Genomic DNA, 19,492 nt, shown 5'->3' on the forward strand with positions numbered 1-19,492 from the left:
GACATTCAGATTGGAGACGTGCTGCTGCTACTACGTGCGGGAGAGGAGGAGGTCACGGCCATTGGGGGAAGAAACCGGTAGAGGGAGGGCCGGCTCAGCCGTCACAGACGGCCAGCGATGTCGAGCTCACCCGCTCCATGCCTGCTCGATCTGGATCTCGAGGGGGGCGGGAGAGGAGCGGCCAGAGGCAGAGAGGAGTGGGCGAGCAAGGTGGCGTCCACGGGGGTCTCGGGGGAGGCGGCGAACGGAGGCAGGCGATTTTGGGGGTCTACGTCTACCCCTCTCCTGCGAAGCTCGATTTGGGGGAACACTACCATGCCATTGACTCCAGGCCGTTGAATCAAAAATGAGCGAACCAGATATAATATTGTAGCGAGTCATGGTAGATGATCCTGTAGCACAAACAATGTATAGCATATATATAACGTGGACGATCCTGTTAGCGCATGCACTGTAGCATATACGCTGTAGTATATCATGTTCATCTGTCCAACGATTTTTGATCCAACAGTAAAAAACTACGCGCATATGTTCATCATTGCATGTCACCGGATCTCGTTCCATGGGCACCCCGGTTGAGAAGGGAGTTCCCAAATACCCCGGGCTACCAAACATACCCCTAGAACTGCCGAAATAACAAACCAAACCTACACCAATGTCGTCTCGTCATAAATTAAAGGTAGACCCGTGGTTGTAGTTTCCGTCACGTGGGATCAAATAATGGAGCTCATGGTGGTTCACTCTAGTGAAAGCGTATAAATTGAATCAAAAGAGATAACATGCCTAAAATGCACTTAGTTCTTCCTAGAAGTTGCTGAAAGGACTCTAGGCGTTTGCATACTTTGTGGAATGGTGTAAACAATGTTGATGAGGAATGGTGTAAAAAAAGGTTGAACGCAAGTATGCAACACCGAAAAATATATGAAAAAACTTACAACGGACACTGATGTGGGCATTACCCTTCGGGTACCAGACATTAGTGTACCTCCTCCGGCTCAACCAGGGGCCCATGAAGATTGCCCGACAGACAAGGTGGACCCATACGTCGGTTCAAGCAAAGGAGATCTACTAGAAGATGGATTCTTGACGAACAAGGCAAGAAGGCACCATAAAAGGAAAGACTAGAATAGATCTCGTTGTAACCTAGTCGAGATCGGACGGGACTCTCGGGACCTGCCCTGCTATATAAAGGCTAGGAGAGGGTCTGTCGAGACACAATATCAATACGTAGAAGCACCGCAGGTTAGAGCTAGAAACCTAGAATCATTGCCTCTCGACGAGTCGACCAAAGCAGTATATCGGCTACCCCATTGTAACCTGATATATCCGATAATCAAGATCAGACTTACCTCATCTAGGGCCCCGAACCTGGGTAAATCTCTCTCCCCGTTTTTTTGGTATCCGATGTCTCGTGCTAGCCTGCAGGATTCCGTCAACCCTAAGCCCCTCATGGTGGGCACTGCCGAGGAGCGCCCTCATCGGACACCGACCATGGCGGCCCCGGTGTCGTTGATTTGGCATCGAGGGAGCCCCGTAGGCGCTAGAGAAGGCGACCTCGGGCCTGTTCCCACTTCTCCCTATACTTGGCACTATTGGGACCTCCGATTTTGAAGCTCCGCCATGATCATGGCCATGGCTTCCATGAAGAAGGAAAGTACAAGGGGTAGACCGTGCGTGGGGGAGGGGCCAAAGGTGGCAAGCGAGAGACGTGACAGTGAGTGCGGTGATACGTCTCCAACGTATCTATAATTTCTTATGTTCCATGCTTGTTTTATGACAATACCTACATGTTTTATACACACTTTATGTCATTTTTATGCATTTTCCAGAACTAACCTATTGACAAGATGCCAAAGTGCCAGTTCCTGTTTACTGCTGTTTTTGGTTTCAGAAATCCTAGTAAGGAAATATTCTCGGAATTGGACGAAATCAACGCCCACGATCTTATATTTCAAGGAAGCTTCCAGAGCACCAGAGAGGGACCAGAGGGGAGCCCTGGAGGCCCCACACGAGGTGGCGGCGCGGCCAAGGGGGGGGCCTGGTGTGTGGAGCCACCAGACCCCCTCCGACTCCGACTCTTCGCCTATTTAAGCCTTCCTGACCTAAAACATCGATACGAATAAGCCACGGTACGAGAAACCTTCCAGAGCCGCCGCCATCGCGAAGCCAAGATCTGGGGAACAGGAGTCTCTATTCCGGCACGCCGCCGGGACGGGGAAGTGCCCCCGGAAGGCATCTCCATCGACACCACCGCCATCTTCATCACCGCTGCTGTCTCCCATGAGGAGGGAGTAGTTCTCCATCAAGGCTAAGGGCTGTACCGGTAGCTATGTGGTTAATCTCTCTCTCCCATGTACTTCAATACAATGATCTCATGAGCTGCCTTACATGATTGAGATCCATATGATGAGCTTTGTAATCTAGATGTCGCTATGCTATTCAAGTGGATTTTACTTATGTGATCTCCGGAGACTCCTTGTCCCACGTGTGTAAAGGTGACAGTGTGTGCACCGTGTGGGTCTCTTAGGCTATATTTCACAGAATACTTATTCACTAAGTTATGATTTGAGTTGGATGTCTCTATGAAATTGTGGTGTGTTAGTACCTCCTATGAATGCTCACAGTGACAGCGTGGGGTGTTTATTAGTACTTGGGAATACATCTTTAAGGTTTGCCTACATGATGAATTAGAGTTCGTTATGTTGCCAGAGAGTAATTCAGAATAGCATAGTGAAGTGCTTATTTATATTCCTTTATGATTGCAATGTTGAGAGTGTCCACTAGTGAAAGTAGGATCCCTAGGCCTTATTTCCGAACATCGAATCTCCGTTTATTTGTTGTTCTGTTGCATGTTTGCTTGCTGCCATATTTTATTCAGATTGCTATTACCACTCATATTCATCCTTATTACTTGCATTTCACTATATCTTCACCGAACTAGTGCACCTATACATCTGACAAGTGTATTAGGTGTGTTGGGGACACAAGAGACTTCTTGTATCGTGATTGCAGGGTTGCTTGAGAGGGATATCTTTGACCTCTTCCTCCCTGAGTTCGATAAACCTTGGGTGATCCACTTAAGGGAAAACTTGCTGCTGTTCTACAAACCTCTGCTCTTTGAGGCCCAACACTGTCTACAGGAATAGAAGCGTGCGTAGACATCAAGCTATTTTCTCGCGCCGTTGTCGGGGAACGAAGAAAAGCTACACCACAGAGATTTCTACCTCCCACGTCAACCACGCGCCAGTTGTGGACAGCAAGTTATTTTCTGGCGCCGTTGCCGGGGAGGAAAGGTAAAAGGCACTCACACTCCGGTCCCAGGTAACTAAGTTATTTTCTAGCGCCGTTGTAAGTGCTCGAAGCTATTTCCTTTAGATCCTGCAATTGCATCTTTTTATTTCTTGTTTTTCACTAGTTAGGCATAATGGAAAGTAACAGTGAGCTTTTAAAGCTATTTCCTGAGTTAAGACATGGATTGTTTGATGCGAAAATTAAAAAACCTATGGAACCTTATTTGCATGCTAGTAACAATAATATTAGTATGAACGCTTTGAACACCATTGTTGCTAATGATATGGAAAATTCTAAGCTTGGGAAAGCTGGTTTTGATGAGCATGATATTTTTAGTCCCCCAAGCATGGAGGAGAAAATTTACTTTGATGATACTTTGCCTCCTATTTATGATGATTATAATGATAGTGGTCTTTTGGTGCCACCTACTATGGAGGATAAATTTTATTATGATTATACTATGCCTCCTACACTTGATGAGAATAATAATGATACCTACTTTGTTGAATTTGCTCCCACTACAATTAATAAGAATGACTATGCTTATGTTGGGAGTAGTAATTATTTTATGCATGAGACTCATGATAAGAATGCTTTATGTGATAGTTATATTGTTGAGTTTGTTCATGATACTACTAAAAGTTATTATGAGAGAGGGAAACATGGTTATATGCATCTTAATAATATTAAGTTTCCCCTCTTTATGTTGAGAATCTTGAAGTTACACTTGTTTTGTCTTCCTATGCTATTCACTTTGTTCTTCATGAATTTATTTATTTACAAGATTCCTTTTCATAGGAAGTGGGTTAGGCTTAAATTTGTTTTGAATTTGCTTCTTGATGCTCTCTTTTGCTTCAACTCTTATTTCTTGCGAGTGCATCATTAAAATTACTAAGCCCATCTTAATGGCTATAAAGAAAGCACTTCTTGGGAGATAACCCATGTCTTTATTTTGCTACTGTTTTGTTGTGTCTTGGAAGTTGTTACTACTGTAGCAACCTCTCCTTATCTTTATTTTATTGCATTGTTGTGCCAAGTGAAGTCTCTAATAGAAGGTTGATACTAGATTTGGATTTCTGCGCAGAAATAGATTTCTTGCTGTCACGAATTTGGGCAGGGTTCTCTGTAGGTAACTCAGAAAAATCTGCCAATTTACGTGAGTGATCCGCATATATGTACGCAACTTTCATTAGTTTTGAGTTTTCTCATCTGAGCAAGTTTAGTGCCCCAGAAAAATTTGTCTTTACGGACTGTTCTGTTTTGACAGATTCTGTCTTTTATTTCGCATTGCATCTTTTGCTGTGTTGAATGGATTTCTTTGTTCCATTAACTTTCAGTAGCTTTGTGCAATGTGTAGAAGTGTTAATAATGATTGTGTCACCTCTGAACGTGTGAATTTTTGATTATGCACTAACCCTCTAATGAGTTTGTTTCGAGTTTGGTGTGGAGGAAGTTTTCAAGGGTCAAGAGAGGAGGATGATATATGATTAAGAAGAGTGAAAAGTCTAAGCTTGGGGATGCCCCCGTGGTTCATCCCTGCATATTTCAAGAAGACTCAAGCATCTAATCTTGGGGATGCCCAAGGCATCCCCTTCTTCATCGACAATTTATCAGGTTTCTTCTATTGAAACTATATTTTTATTTCGTCACATCTTATGTACTTTACTTGGAGCGTCTGTGTGCTTTTATTTTAGTTTTGTTATTTTCATTCTCTGAATAAATGCTTGTGTGGGAGAGAGACACGCTCCGCTGGTTCATATGAACACATGTGTTCTTAGCTTTTAATGTTCATGGCGAAGGTTGAAACTGCTTCGTTCATTGTTATTTTGTTGGTCCAGGAAATGTTGCATGTGGTAGTGGTATAATGAAATACTTGCATAATCTTTTAGATCATTAAGCTTTGATAACTTGATTCTTTGCAAACGTTTTGAGGTATTTAGATGGTAAGGCTTGTTGTTTAAGTAAGTTAAAATTAGTAGTGGATTGTTGTCTTTAAGCTTGTGCCGTACTACAAACTCTATTTAAATAGTTGAAGGTGTAGTTGGACTTGATAGCTTTCCATGTCTGAGAGTTCATCGTAATAACTAAGTTGTGCTGAAGGTCGAGGGAGCTAGCGGGGTACTTGTGCCACCGTGAACGGCCCTCCTTGGAGTAAATTTTAATCATGCTCTTAATGATGAACTTGCTAGTTGTTTGCAATAAGCTTACGAGTTCTTTTTGACTAATGTTAAGCTACGGTTTTTGGCACTTCCACCATCCAAATTTGCTAGCCTCTTCGGTACTGTGCATTGCCTTTTGCTCACATTGAGAATTGTGCATACTTCGCCAGTACATCCAAACCCGTGGGAGGACTTTCTCTTGTTCTCCTACACATAAGCCCATACATCTCCTCAAAACAGCCACCATACCTACCTACCATAGCATTTCCATAGCTGTTCCGAGATATATTGCCATGAAACTTCCATTTTACATTACATGCCATGTTGTCATTCATTATTTATATATTGCTTTGCATGATTCTATACAGCTGATGTGTGGTTTAACCATGTTACACTAGATCATTGCACATCCCGCTACACTGGCAGAGGCATACAGTTTTATACACCATGTTTTATTCATTATGAGTTATTTGTACCAAAAAGAGCGTTGTTATATTAGGATGTTGCCCCTAAAAGTGAAAAGAGCCATGGAGGCCATCAAAAAGAGAAAAAGAAAAGAAAGAAAAAAATAGAAAAGAAAAAGGGAAAAAAAAGAGAATAAAGAAAAAGGGGGAAGCATTACTATCTTTTATCCACACTTGTGCTCATGTTTTAGCACCTGCATATTCGTAGTCATCATTTGTGCTCATGTTTAGCACCTACACTCCATATGAGAGAGTTTTCATGTTTTACTAGTACAACTATGTGGGGAATTTACACTATAGAACTTGGGTTGTATATTCTAATGATGAGCTTCCTCAAAAGTGCTCTAGGTCTTCGTGAGCAACGAAGTTGGATGCACCCCCACTAGTTCCATTGGAGAGCTTTCATACACATATAGCTCTATGTGCATCTGTTGCATGGCAATCACTACTCCTTGCATAGCTTCGATCGTAAGACTTCCTCTTGTCTAATGATCACTTATAGCTTTGTAGGACTTTCTTCCATTTGGCCTTCCAAACCCCCATTAACGTTCTTTATGCCATAACATCCTGGTGCCAATACCAAATGCTTGCGCTCACCGGTTGAGTAGACTTCGAAACAGTTGATTCATGACGTTCATGTTTAATTTTACTTGACTGAATCCTTCTTATGTTGTGAAAATTTACTTGATGCTTGGAATGAAGGATAGAACTTCTATGCTGGATACTTAAAACATCTTTAATGAACTTTGTACGGTTTCATGTCTTTGAAGCAATAGTTCATGAAAACTTCTAGCTTGTTTAACTCTTGCATTATCATCTCTTATATCAATTAAGACATCTGCTTTGAATGATTTGATCTCAGTTCATATGCTTTACATCATTATTGGATCAAGATTATGTTGGTAGCATGTCACTTCAGAAATTATCTTTGTTATCGTTTACCTACTCGAGGACGAGTAGGAACTAAGCTTGGGGATGCTGATACGTCTCCAACGTATCTATAATTTCTTATGTTCCATGCTTATTTTATGACAATACCTACATGTTTTATACACACTTTATGTCATTTTTATGCATTTTCCGGAACTAACCTATTGACAAGATGCCGAAGTGCCAGTTCCTGTTTTCTGCTGTTTTTGGTTTCAGAAATCCTAGTAAGGAAATATTCTCGGAATTGGACGAAATCAACGCCCACAATCTTATATTTCAAGGAAGCTTCCAGAGCACCAGAGAGGGACCAGAGGGGATCCCTGGAGGCCCCACACGAGGTGGCGGCGCGGCCAAGGGGGGGGGGCGCCCCCTAGTGTGTGGAGCCACCAGACCCCCTCTGACTCCGACTCTTCGCCTATTTAAGCCTTCCTAACCTAAAACATCGATACGAATAAGCCACGGTACGAGAAACCTTCCAGAGCCGCCGCCATCGCGAAGCCAAGATCTGGGGGACAGGAGTCTCTATTCCGGCACGCCGCCGGGACGGGGAAGTGCCCCCGGAAGGCATCTCCATCGACACCACCGCCATCTTCATCACCGCTGCTGTCTCCCATGAGGAGGGAGTAGTTCTCCATTGAGGCTAAGGGCTGTACCGGTAGCTATGTGGTTAATCTCTCTCTCCCATGTACTTCAATACAATGATCTCATGAGCTGCCTTACATGATTGAGATCCATATGATGAGCTTTGTAATCTAGATGTCGTTATGCTATTCAAGTGGATTTTACTTATGTGATCTCCGGAGACTCCTTGTCCCACGTGTGTAAAGGTGACAGTGTGTGCACCGTGTGGGTCTCTTAGGCTATATTTCACAGAATACTTATTCACTGAGTTATGATTTGAGTTGGATGTCTCTATGAAATTGTGGTGTGTTAGTACCTCCTATGAATGCTCACAGTGACAGCGTGGGGTGTTTATTAGTACTTGGGAATACATCTTTAAGGTTTGCCTACATGATGAATTAGAGTTCGTTATCTTGTCAGAGAGTAATTCAGAATAGCATAGTGAAGTGCTTATTTATATTCCTTTATGATTTCAATGTTGAGAGTGTCCACTAGTGAAAGTAGGATCCCTAGGCCTTATTTCCGAACATCGAATCTCCGTTTATTTGCTGTTTTGTTGCATGTTTGCTTGCTGCCATATTTTATTCAGATTGCTATTACCACTCATATTCATCCATATTACTTGTATTTCACTATCTCTTCGCCGAACTAGTGCACCTATACATCTGACAAGTGTATTAGGTGTGTTGGGGACACAAGAGACTTCTTGTATCGTGATTGCAGGGTTGCTTGAGAGGGATATCTTTGACCTATTCCTCCCTGAGTTCGATAAACCTTGGGTGATCCACTTAAGGGAAAACTTGCTGCTGTTCTACAAACCTCTGCTCTTGGAGGCCCAACACTGTCTACAGGAATAGAAGCATGCGTAGACATCATGCGGCCATGGCAAGGTCGTGCAACGCCTCTCTCGGGGTGAGCTCGTGTGTGGAGGGGGTCCGAGGAGCTACGACTAGCTAGATCACGGCGGTGAAGGATCTCGAGGCTGGCGAGCGCATGGTGGGGGAGGAGTTCGTCCCACCTAGAGACGGTAGCAACACGGAGAAAAAAAAAGTCTGTGCGGGAAAAAAGAACAAAGCATGAGGGGAGAGAGATGGAGTACGCGAGCACCTCGGAATGGAAATATTGTCCCTTGGTACCCTCCAAGGCTATAACACTCTTTAGTTTCACCAAATTTCAAAGCTTCACATACTAAAAATACTAAAAGTTATCCTAAGGGTAAGAAGTTTGAATCTCTAAATTGTTGTGAATTATGTATGTTTCGGTAAAAGAATAATTGAAGTGTGGATGATAGTATTATGCATGGCCGGGAGAGAATCAAAAAAGGAGTCAGATGGGGTGTTGGTGATGGATCGAGGATAAAGATTGAGATTGATAGTTGGATCCCTGGTTACCTCCCTTGTTTCCTTCGGATTCTAACGCCCCTAGCTGTGGATTCTCATGGAACATGGCTTTGGTCAGGTCCATTTTTGAAGATGACGTTGCAAATCAGGTTCTCCAGGTTCTAATCGGCCGACACGGCTGTAAGGGTATTTCACCCTTATCCATTATTTTGGTAACGATGACACCGTGCTAAAGTATTTGGCCTAATATGTTCTCAAGGATAATCTCAGGTATTAGGCAATGAGGCATAAATGGTGTATCAAAGGAACAAGAAGGCTAAAGGAGACCCCCCACTTCAACAACAATCGAAAAGGGGTCTACAGCAGAAATCCGGTCTGCTGCCCGGTCCAACCGGGCCAGCAACCGGCCTGTCCGGCGCACAGCTCGGTCAACCGGTCGCCAACCGGGGAAGTCCGGCGCATGACCCGGTCGACCGGTCGCCAACCGGGCGCTTCACCAGAACACAGCGAGTCCGGTTGCCGACCGGTCAACCGGCCTACGGACCGGCGAGTCCGGCACACGGCCCGGTCGACCGGTCGCAAACCGGGCGCCAACCGGCCGCTAACCGGAGGAGCTCCAGGACCAGCAAAAGGCGTCCGGTCACTGGCCCGGTCAGACCGGCCTCACCACCGGGCTATCCGGTCTGTGGCCCGGTCAGACCGGGTTTGTCGAGGAGAAACTGAGGTGGCAAGTGGCAACGGCCATATTTCGAAGAACACTATAAATAGCCCTTCTCCTACCTCTAGACAGTTAGGCACTACACTACAAGCTGTTCTTGAGCTCTCTCTCTCTTACTCCATTGCTAGAAACACCAAAAGCCTCAGATCTCCCTCCTCCTCCACCCAAACTCAAATCCCTCCGGGGAATCATTAGAGGAGGACCCGATCTACCGTTCTACCAAGCCAAATCTCATTCCCCCTTGTATTCATTGAGAAGCTTGCTTCCTAGGGTTCCTTGGAAACCCTAGGTAGGCAAGAGGAGTCCGGAAGCATCCGGGCTGCGGATTTGCTCTGGGCAAGATTGTGAAGGTTTGGAGGCTACCTCAAAGTCTACCACAAGTGAGTGAGCTATTCCTTCATGGGATAGGCTCCGGAGAATAGGGTGAGCCTTCGTGGCGCGGGGAATCCTTCGTGGGACCTCCACTCCTCCAAACGTGATGTACCTTGTTGCAAAGCAAGGGAACACGGGAATACATCCTCGTCTCCGCGTGCTATCGGTTATCTCTAACCGAACCTCTTACTTGTGATTTAACTGCCTGTGAGAGCCTTCGTGCTCGAGTTAGTTGTATCCTCATATAGGTTGCTTCACCTAGTTTGCATTAGGCTCATCTTTATATTCCGCAAAGCCTAATATTGCAAAGAAATAATTAAAATTTGTAGAAACCTATTCACCCCCCCCCTCTAGGTTTACCATCTCTATACTTTCAATTGGTATCAGAGCAAGGACTCTTATTAAGGGCTTCACCGCCTTAAGAGTGAGATGGATAAACTCTTCGACGGTCTAGATGACGACTCTAACCTTTCGGTTAAAGAGATGAAATCTAGATTCTTGGCATATGAGGCCGAGAAGAAGAAAAGGAGGATGAGTTACAAAACCAAATGACAGAAATGTCTGCCATGCTTAAGAACCTAACTGCGGGTGGAACTCCTAGTGGGGCTTCGGCCTCTAAGGAAACCTACCATGATGTTAACCATGACTATCCCAAAAACACTTCACCCATGCCTCATATAAACCATAGTGGGACCGTTCCCCATTATGATGGAACTCACTTTCCACATTGGAAATCTGCTATGGAATCTCATATTCGCAGCTGCAGTGTGGAGCTATGGGAGCTCATTGTTCATGGACATCGGGAGCCACAAGATCCTACTCGGTTGACCTCCACCGAGTTCTACAACCGTCAACTCAATGCATCCGCACGTGACAAGATTAGAAGTGGCATCAACCGCAAGCTTCTTGATCAGGTCGATGACATTGTCTCCGCTAAAGAGTTGTGGGATCGGATCGTAGTACTCCAAGAGGGAACCGATTTGATCCAATCAGCTCTCTATGAGACCGCAAAGCAAGAGGCTCACCAGTTCATGATTCGAGATGGAGAATCCGTATCCCGATGCCTATGCTAGGCTTGGTGCTCTGAAAGTAAGGGTCAAGGGACTTGGTGCTGAGAAGTACAATGACGGCTTCGAGATGAACGAAGCCTTCATAAAATCCAAGGTCATTGCTATGATTGCCGTCAAACAAGAAGACACCAACCTTGCACTCAACTTGCAAATCATGACCAAGAGTGCCGATCTCAACTCCGATGATCTAGTCTCCTATGTGGCCGCCAATGAAAGCATGGCCAAAGCCGGAAAGAGGCTCAAGGCAATGAACCGTGTTGATGAAGCCTCACACAACCATGAAGCGTCACACAACCTTGCTCTCAAAGCTAGAGCCGACCATGGAAGCAAAGAAGACTATGAAATTGAAGAAGATGAAGAGATGACTTCAACTAGTGACATTGCTACCGACTTTGCTTTCTTTGCCAAGAAGTACAAGGCAAAGTTCCCAATGCTCCTCAATGACAAGAAGAAGAGAACTTGCTACAATTGTGATGAAGATAGCCACTTTGCAAATGAGTGCCCTTATGAGAAAAGGGTAGACAAGCCAAAGTTCATCAAAGGGGTCAAGCCAAGATTGAAGCCGAACCCAATCAACGATCGGTACAAGAAGAACAAGGGAAGAGCTTTTGTTGGGGCCGAGTACTTGTCTGATGAAGAAGAGGAAGATGAGGAGAAGGAGGCCGGAGTGGCCGGTTTAGCTTACTCTAAGCCCGGGTCACTCTTCACATATGACTACTCCAAAGATTACTCCACGGAGAATGATGTTGGCTCTTCCTTCATGGCAAGAACAACTCAAGATGATGACTCCGATGACTCTCCCTCCTCTCCAATCATTGGCTCTTGTCTTATGGCAAGGGAAACCAAGGTAATGGAACCTCCACCTTCCCTATCTAGTGTTCTTGATGATGAAAATGAAGATCTAGAAGAATTAATTGTGCTTAAGGAACTCTATGATGTTAGATGCACCCTTCGTGGTGAAGCTCTTGTCAAGTTTGATTTCTTGATGGACTCACTCAAAGAAAAGGATGAGTCCATTGAGGAATTAGAATATCAATTGAATGAGAAGGAACGGAGATTCAATCTCCTAAGACAAGAGCTAAAAACCGAAAGGTGCATATCTCAAGGCCTTAAGCAACAAATTGAAACTTATGAACTTGATAAAGTTAAGGACCTAGAAACTATTGATAGGGCTCAATTATTGACCCAAGAGCTCAATGCCTCAAAGGAGGAACTTGAAGTTGCTCATGCTTCTCTCACTAGGGATCTTGACCACCTTGAAAGAGCTAACAAGCTTGTCAAGGATGAGCTCAAGAAACTTGGAGAGAACCATGATCTACTTCAAGAATCCTACAAAAGGGCTCTTGGATCAATGAAGGATCCCATTGATGTTGAAAAGCTTGCTTGTTCCCCCATTTCCTTTACTAGTGAGCATGCTAAACTTGTTGAGGAACATATTCGTTTACAAGAGGAACTTTCTTTGCATGTTGAGACCAACGCATATCTTGAGTCCTTGGTGACCAAATATGGTCTTGACTATCATCCTAATGAATCTTCTTGTGAGCAAGCATCTATTCTTGAGGAAAATGTTAGGCTAACAAAGGAACTTGCAAAGTTCACCACCGCCAAGAACAAGATGGGATTGGATGACCTCTTGAGTAAGCAAAGGTCAAACAATCAAAAGTATGGACTTGGATATACTCCCAAGTCCCACAAGAAGAACAACTACAAGAAGGAGAAACCCGCTCAAGATAAGAACAAGAAGGTCACTAACAATGGCAAAGCCTCAAAGGGCAAAGCCACTAGTGGTGACCGCACGGGGCCAAACGATCACTATGCATTATTTGTTGATTATTATGGTGATGTCTATGCTAACTATGTTGGCCCTCCTAATGGCTATGCTTATAGAGAGTACTCAATTTGGGTACCAAAAGATATTGTTGCCATTGCAAAGGAACCCATTAATCGATGGGTTCCTAAATCCTCTACTTGATTTTGTAGGGGTATTCCTCCGGTGGTCCAAAATGGGTGTTTGATAGTGGATGCACCAATCATATGACCGGAGGAAAAGGTGTGCTTGATCAATTCATTGAAGATATCAACAAGAAGTCAAGCATTACCTTTGGTGACAACTCAAAGGGAAAGGTACTTGGGTATGGCAAGGTAGCAATCTCTAAGGACTTGTGCCTTGAGACGGTTATGCTTGTTGAACACCTTGGCTATAACTTACTTTCTATATATCATCTTGCCGATGCCGGTTACAATTCATATTTCACTAAATATTATGTGCAAGTCTTTAGGAGTGACAATCTCAAATTGGTCCTTGTTGGATATGTGGAGAACAACCTTTACGTGGTTGACCTCTCGAAAGAGAGCCCCTCCTTCTCCACATGTCTAATGGCGGCCAAGCATGACGAAGGATGGTTGTGGCATCGCCGCCTTGGTCATGTTAACATGAGGAATCTTAAACAACTCCTAAAGGGTGAGCATATTGTGGGACTAACCAGCGTTTCTTTTGAGAAAGATCGTGTTTGTAGTGCATGTGTAGCCGGAAAGCAACTCAAGAAGAAGCATCCCATCAAGAGTATTGTTACCACATCTAGGCCTTTGGAGCTCCTACATTTGGACCTCTTTGGGCCATCACATTATGATACTCTTGGTGGGAGCAAGTATGGACTTGTCATTGTTGATGATTACTCAAGATACTCTTGGGTCTTTCTCCTTAAGTCTAAGGACGAGACCATAGAGAGTTCATCACCTTCGCCAAGAAAGCTCAACGTATGTATGAATCCGAGATCAAGGCAATTAGGACCGACAATGGCACCGAGTTCAAGAACTACACTATGCAAGAGTTTGTGGATGATGAGGGCATCAAGCATGAGTTTTCGGCGCCATACACCCCTCAACAAAACGGTGTTGTTGAAAGGAAGAACCGGACTATCATTGAGATGGCAAGAACCATGTTGAGTGAATTCAACTCACCCCACAACTTTTGGGGAGAAGCCATCTCTACGGCCGTCCACTACTCCAACCGGCTCTTCCTCCGTCCCCTCCACAACAAAACCCCATACGAGCTCCTTACCGGTAACAAGCCTAATGTCATGTATATTCGTGTCTTTGGATGCAAATGCCTTGTTAAGAACAACAAAGGAAAGCTCGGTAAATTTGAAACTAGAACCATAGAGGGTATATTTGTTGGATATGCGGAGAACTCTCATGCCTATAGATACTACAACCGGTCCTCCGGGACTATTGAAGTATCTTGTGACGTGGTGTTCTTGGAGGATAATGGCTCCCAAGTGGAGCAAGTTGTTCCATGTGTTGCAGGTAATGATGATGATCCATCTAGTGCCATCAAGCATATGGGCATTGGACACATCCGGCCCATGGAGGTTCATAATGATGATCAAGATGATGGAGTAGATGTCTCAAGCACGCCACAAGTGGAGCCTAGCTCAACTCAAGCCGAATCATCAAGTGCAACTCAAGAACCATCCTCTACTCATGATGAGTCTCAATCCGAAGAACAAGAAGAAGATCCTCATTCCATGGAGCAAGATCATGATGACGATCAAGAAACATCCTCAACTCATGATCAAGCTCAAGTGGTCCCTCATGATCAAGTACTAGCAAGAGATGAATTCATTGATCATGAAGGAACCGTTCGGAAGATCAAGGCCGCTACAAGGGCAAGTGACATGAAAGTGGATCAAGTCCTTGGTAGCATCTCAAGAGGAGTGGTAACTCGTAGACACCATGCATTACTTATCACTTATTGTCAACATCATGCTTTTGTGTCTAGTTTTGAACCACTTAAGGTACATGAAGCCTTGGTTGATCCGGATTGGGTAATTGCCATGCAAGAAGAATTGGAGTGTTTCACTCGTAATGAAGTATGGTCTCTAGTTGAGAGACCCAAGGATCATCGCATCAATGTCATTGGGACCAAATGGGTATTCAAGAACAAGCAAGATGAGAATGGCATTGTTATACGAAACAAAGCAAGGTTAGTGGCGCAAGGGTTTGCCCAAATAGAAGGTATGGATTTTGAGGATACCTTTGCGCCGGTAGCCCGTCTTGAAGCTATTCGTCTTTTGCTTGCATTTGCATCTTTCCACAATTTCAAATTATATCAAATGGATGTGAAAAGTGCATTTTTGAATGGTCCCCTAAAAGAAACCGCATATGTGGCTCAACCCCGGGTTTCGAAGACCCATGCCGACCCAACCACGTGTATTTACTCCATAAGGCACTCTACGGTCTCAAGCAAGCTCCACGTGCTTGGTATGAGTTCCTTAGGGATTTCTTACTACATGATGGGTTTTGCATGGGTACGGTCGATTCCACCCTTTTCACCAAGCGGGTTAAAGGGGGTGGTCTCTTTATATGTCAAATATATGTTGATGATATTATTTTTGGTGGAACTAACCCCAATCATAACAAAGCTTTTGAGCTATTGATGACTAGGAAATTTGAGATGTCCATGATGGGAGAGTTGAAGTTCTTTCTAGGCTTCCAAGTGAGGCAACTTGCAAAAGGCACCTTCATCTCTCAAGAAAAGTATGTGAAGGACATGCTCAAGAAATTCAACATGACCAATGCGAGTCCAATGAAGACACCCATGCCCGTAAAGGGGCAACTTGGTTCATGTGACGGTGAGAAGGATGTGGACATAAAGGTATACCGCTCCATGATAGGATCCTTGCTCTACCTTTGTGCCTCTAGGCCGGATATCATGCTAAGTGTAGGGATGTGTGCTCGTTTTCAATCCGCTCCCAAGGAGAGCCATTTAGTGGCGGTCAAACGGATACTAAGATACCTTGTTCTCACTCCTACTCGGGCTATGGTATCCAAAGGGGTCAACCTTTGAACTCATTGGCTATTCGGATTCCGATTGGGCCGGTGATAAGGTTGATCGGAAGTCTACCTCCGGGGCTTGCCAATTTATTGGCCGGTCATTGGTGAGTTGGTCATCCAAGAAACAAAACTCCACCGCCCTATCCACCGCCGAAGCCGAATACATATCCGCGGCATCTTGTTGCACTCAATTGTTATGGATGAAGCAAACCTTGAAAGACTATGGTGTGTCTCTTGGTACGGTGCCTCTTCTTTGTGACAATGAAAGTGCAATAAAGATCGCCAACAACCCGGTTCAACATTGTCGCACCAAACATATTGACATTCGCCATCACTTCCTACGTGATCATGTTGCCAATAAGGATATTGATCTCACTCATGTGGGAACAACCTACCAATTGGCGGATATTTTCACTAAGCCTTTGGATGAAGCCCGCTTTGTTAACTTGAGAGGAGAACTTGGTATTCTTGATCCTAAAAACTTGGATTGATTAACTTCCTGCACTATATTCTTGCATTTATCTTGCTATCTAGCTTAGAGGCATAGCACATATGGGGATAGTCATCTTACCATGTCTTGGTATGATGCATACCTATGTGTGCAACATAAATAGACCCAATGTCATTATATGGACCCAAGCATGTCTCTTCGCGGTCACATGACATTTGCGCTTTCACATAGGGGGAGTAATCCCCCGCCCCTCATTGAGCCTTCATTACAAATTGATTTGACTATATAAGGCCTAATGATCTTAGTGCGAGCATCATTTCCAAAATGACTTATGATTCTTGATATACACTTCGAATCATGCCCATTGTTGCTATTCACATCTTATTCGGATTTTCTCTCCAATGGGTATGCCTAGAGAACTTTGTGTTTCCAACCCCATGTCTATGCTCATCTCATCATCATCTATCTATCTATATGTACATGTCATCATTTGAGCACTCACACACATTTACACACAGCATAGGGGCAAAAACGAGGCAAAATTAGACAAATCTGGGCTGGCCGGTCCCTGGCCCGGTCGGACCGGGTCCCTGACCGGATGGTCCGGTGGACCGGGCGACAACCGGGGTCTGGGCCGGGTCAGCCGGTCACCAGCCCGGTCTGACCGGACACATGACCGGTCGCGCAGCCTACTATATATTGGGGAAGGGATACCCCTTGGGGTCATCTTCCCCATTGTTCCCCAATCCCCAACCTCCATGGCCGGCGCCCTGACCATCTCCACCATGATCTAGGCACTTCCCACCACAAGAACTTCCCCAAACTCCACCACACCATAGATCGGGCCCCTTGGAACATCTCCACCGAAGGATTTGGTCCCTCTCCAACTAGTTTGGGAATTTTTGGAGTTCTTGGTTTTCAAGCCCTCCCTCGTGTTCTTCTTGCTCCCTTGATCAAGAAGGACAATGTCTTCGGGTAATGTACTCTCCCTTCCTCCCTATTCTCTAGTCCTCCTCACACATTGCAAGTTCTTGCCAAAATTTGAGGAAATCTTAGGGTTAGGGTTAGGGTTTGCAAGTCCTCATGCCTTTAGAGTGTCTCTCAACACAAAGCACATACTCCACTCTATTGCTATAGCATGTACTCAAGTATTTCGAGTTTTTGCATGAATTTGTGGTAGAAAATCTGGGCAAACATCACAAATCGACAGACCCAGTCACCAGCCCGGTCGACCGGCCGCTCAACCGGTCGGCCCGGCGTGCGGCCCGGTCAACCGGTCGCCAACCGGATCGTCCGGTCTGCTGCCCGGTTGGACCGGCCTGTGCGCCGGGTTGCCCAGTTTTCGCACAATCTCATCACTACACTTGGATATATGCTATGCTTTTTGGATTCCCTCTTATTGATGACATGTACACTTACCCCACTGCTATCCTTGCTCTATTTTCTCATTCACAGGAAGTTGGAGTGGTGAGCCACCACGTGGTGGTGTTGCCAAGCGAGGTAGGACGGCTGATCCTCCCCGCCGTTCTAGTAGTCATGCACCCCCTCAAGCTCATCAAGGTACTGACACTAGCAGCTCAGCTCGGGGCAGAACCAAGTCTGTTGCTACCAAGCACAAGGATAAGAATGTTGCCCAAGAGGATGATGAGGTAGTACCAACCATCAATGTTGGGGCTGCAAACCGTCTTGAGTGGCAGGAATGGAGGACAGTGAATCCCTATCGCTTTGAGAAGCCAACCTACACTCGTGCGGACAAGGCATTCTGGACCAACACACAAGCAGCCCTCTGGGAGGGTTTCTATGATTCTCATGAGTTTATGAAGCATGGTAATATTGTATCACCCAAGGCCATCAATCCTGACAAACTTGCCTTGCATGAAGCCACAAAGTATCGGTTTGTGGTTCAAACCTTGAGGAGTCTGGGGTTGTATGACCTTGTGTGCCTCAAGCCTGATGATACCCAAGATGATCCTACCTTTTGTCCCCTCCTTGTCCGTCAGTTTCACTGCACTGTCTTCTTCCATGATGATGAAGACCGCACCCTCACCTGGATGACCGGCAAGACAAAGTACTCATGCTCCTACTCTCAGTTCCGTGCAGTCATGGGTTGTGGTGATGACAGTAATCCAGGGTACAAGATTCATTCACGGTCCAGGCTTACTAGGGGTGACATCTCTTTCTGCTATCCTGCGAACCCTACGCCTGGACCTCCCACTATCTCTGGGATGTACTACTCCTATTTGGTACTTGCCAAGCTGTTCCGTGAGAACCTCATCAGCAAGTCTGGAGACCACAGTGAAGTCCGGAACTATCACCTCAACTTGATGTACTATTGTCATCCTGACAGGGTGAGGAAGATTGATGGCTGTGATCTTATCTACTGTGAACTGAAGAGAGCAATAATGGACCGCATGACTCCCAACTACGCCCAGTATGTTCAGCGGCTCATCAACTACATTGTTCCCGCTCCTCGGAACGCTATTGGTGAGAAAGTCATCATGGATCCATTCAGGTTCCCCATTCAGGAGGCCACTCGTTCAGACGTTCCCTCCATGACGACCACCACTGAGCGCCATTCCAAGGCACACCATGATCATGATGCTAGCTCCAGTCACTCTCGGCGCTCCCAGCATGGGGCCGCTCGATTCTTCACATGCATGTTCCAAATGTGCAAGAACAGCAATGATGTTGCACATCGGACCCTTACTATGACCCAGGAGACACGGAGGCGCCAGAATGAATTCATGGCCTCAAGGAACCACCCTGTTCCTCCTCCTGGACCTGAGATGGAGCCTGTGATAGCACCTCAGTGGGAGATGCCTCTTCTTACAGATGAGATGCTCCAGAACTTCGATTTCTCCGTGTACGCTCATGGTGCTCTCCCTACTAGGCCTGCTCGTGCTCCCACTCCTACTGCTGATGATGCTGATGATGATGCGGGTGATGATGATGCGGGAGATGATGATGCACGCGAGAGCTCCTCCTCGCTTGGGTTTGGTCACTATTGATGGGTGCGATAGCATCTCTCCTCTTTTCTTCGCCTTTTTGGTGTTCCGATGCCAAAGGGGGAGAAGAGAGTAGAGTCTAGACCACGGGGTTCTTTGATTGCCACAAGCCATGGGAGTTGCTTTATTTGGATTTTATATGGCTTGGGCTTGTTTACTTTGAGTTTTTCAAGAACCATTTGCTATTTCCAATAATTCGTGTATGGATGTGTATGGACGACTATTATGTGTGCTA

The sequence above is a fragment of the Lolium perenne genome, chromosome 6 (assembly GCF_019359855.2).
Source record: "Lolium perenne isolate Kyuss_39 chromosome 6, Kyuss_2.0, whole genome shotgun sequence".
Taxonomy (NCBI): domain Eukaryota; kingdom Viridiplantae; phylum Streptophyta; class Magnoliopsida; order Poales; family Poaceae; genus Lolium; species Lolium perenne.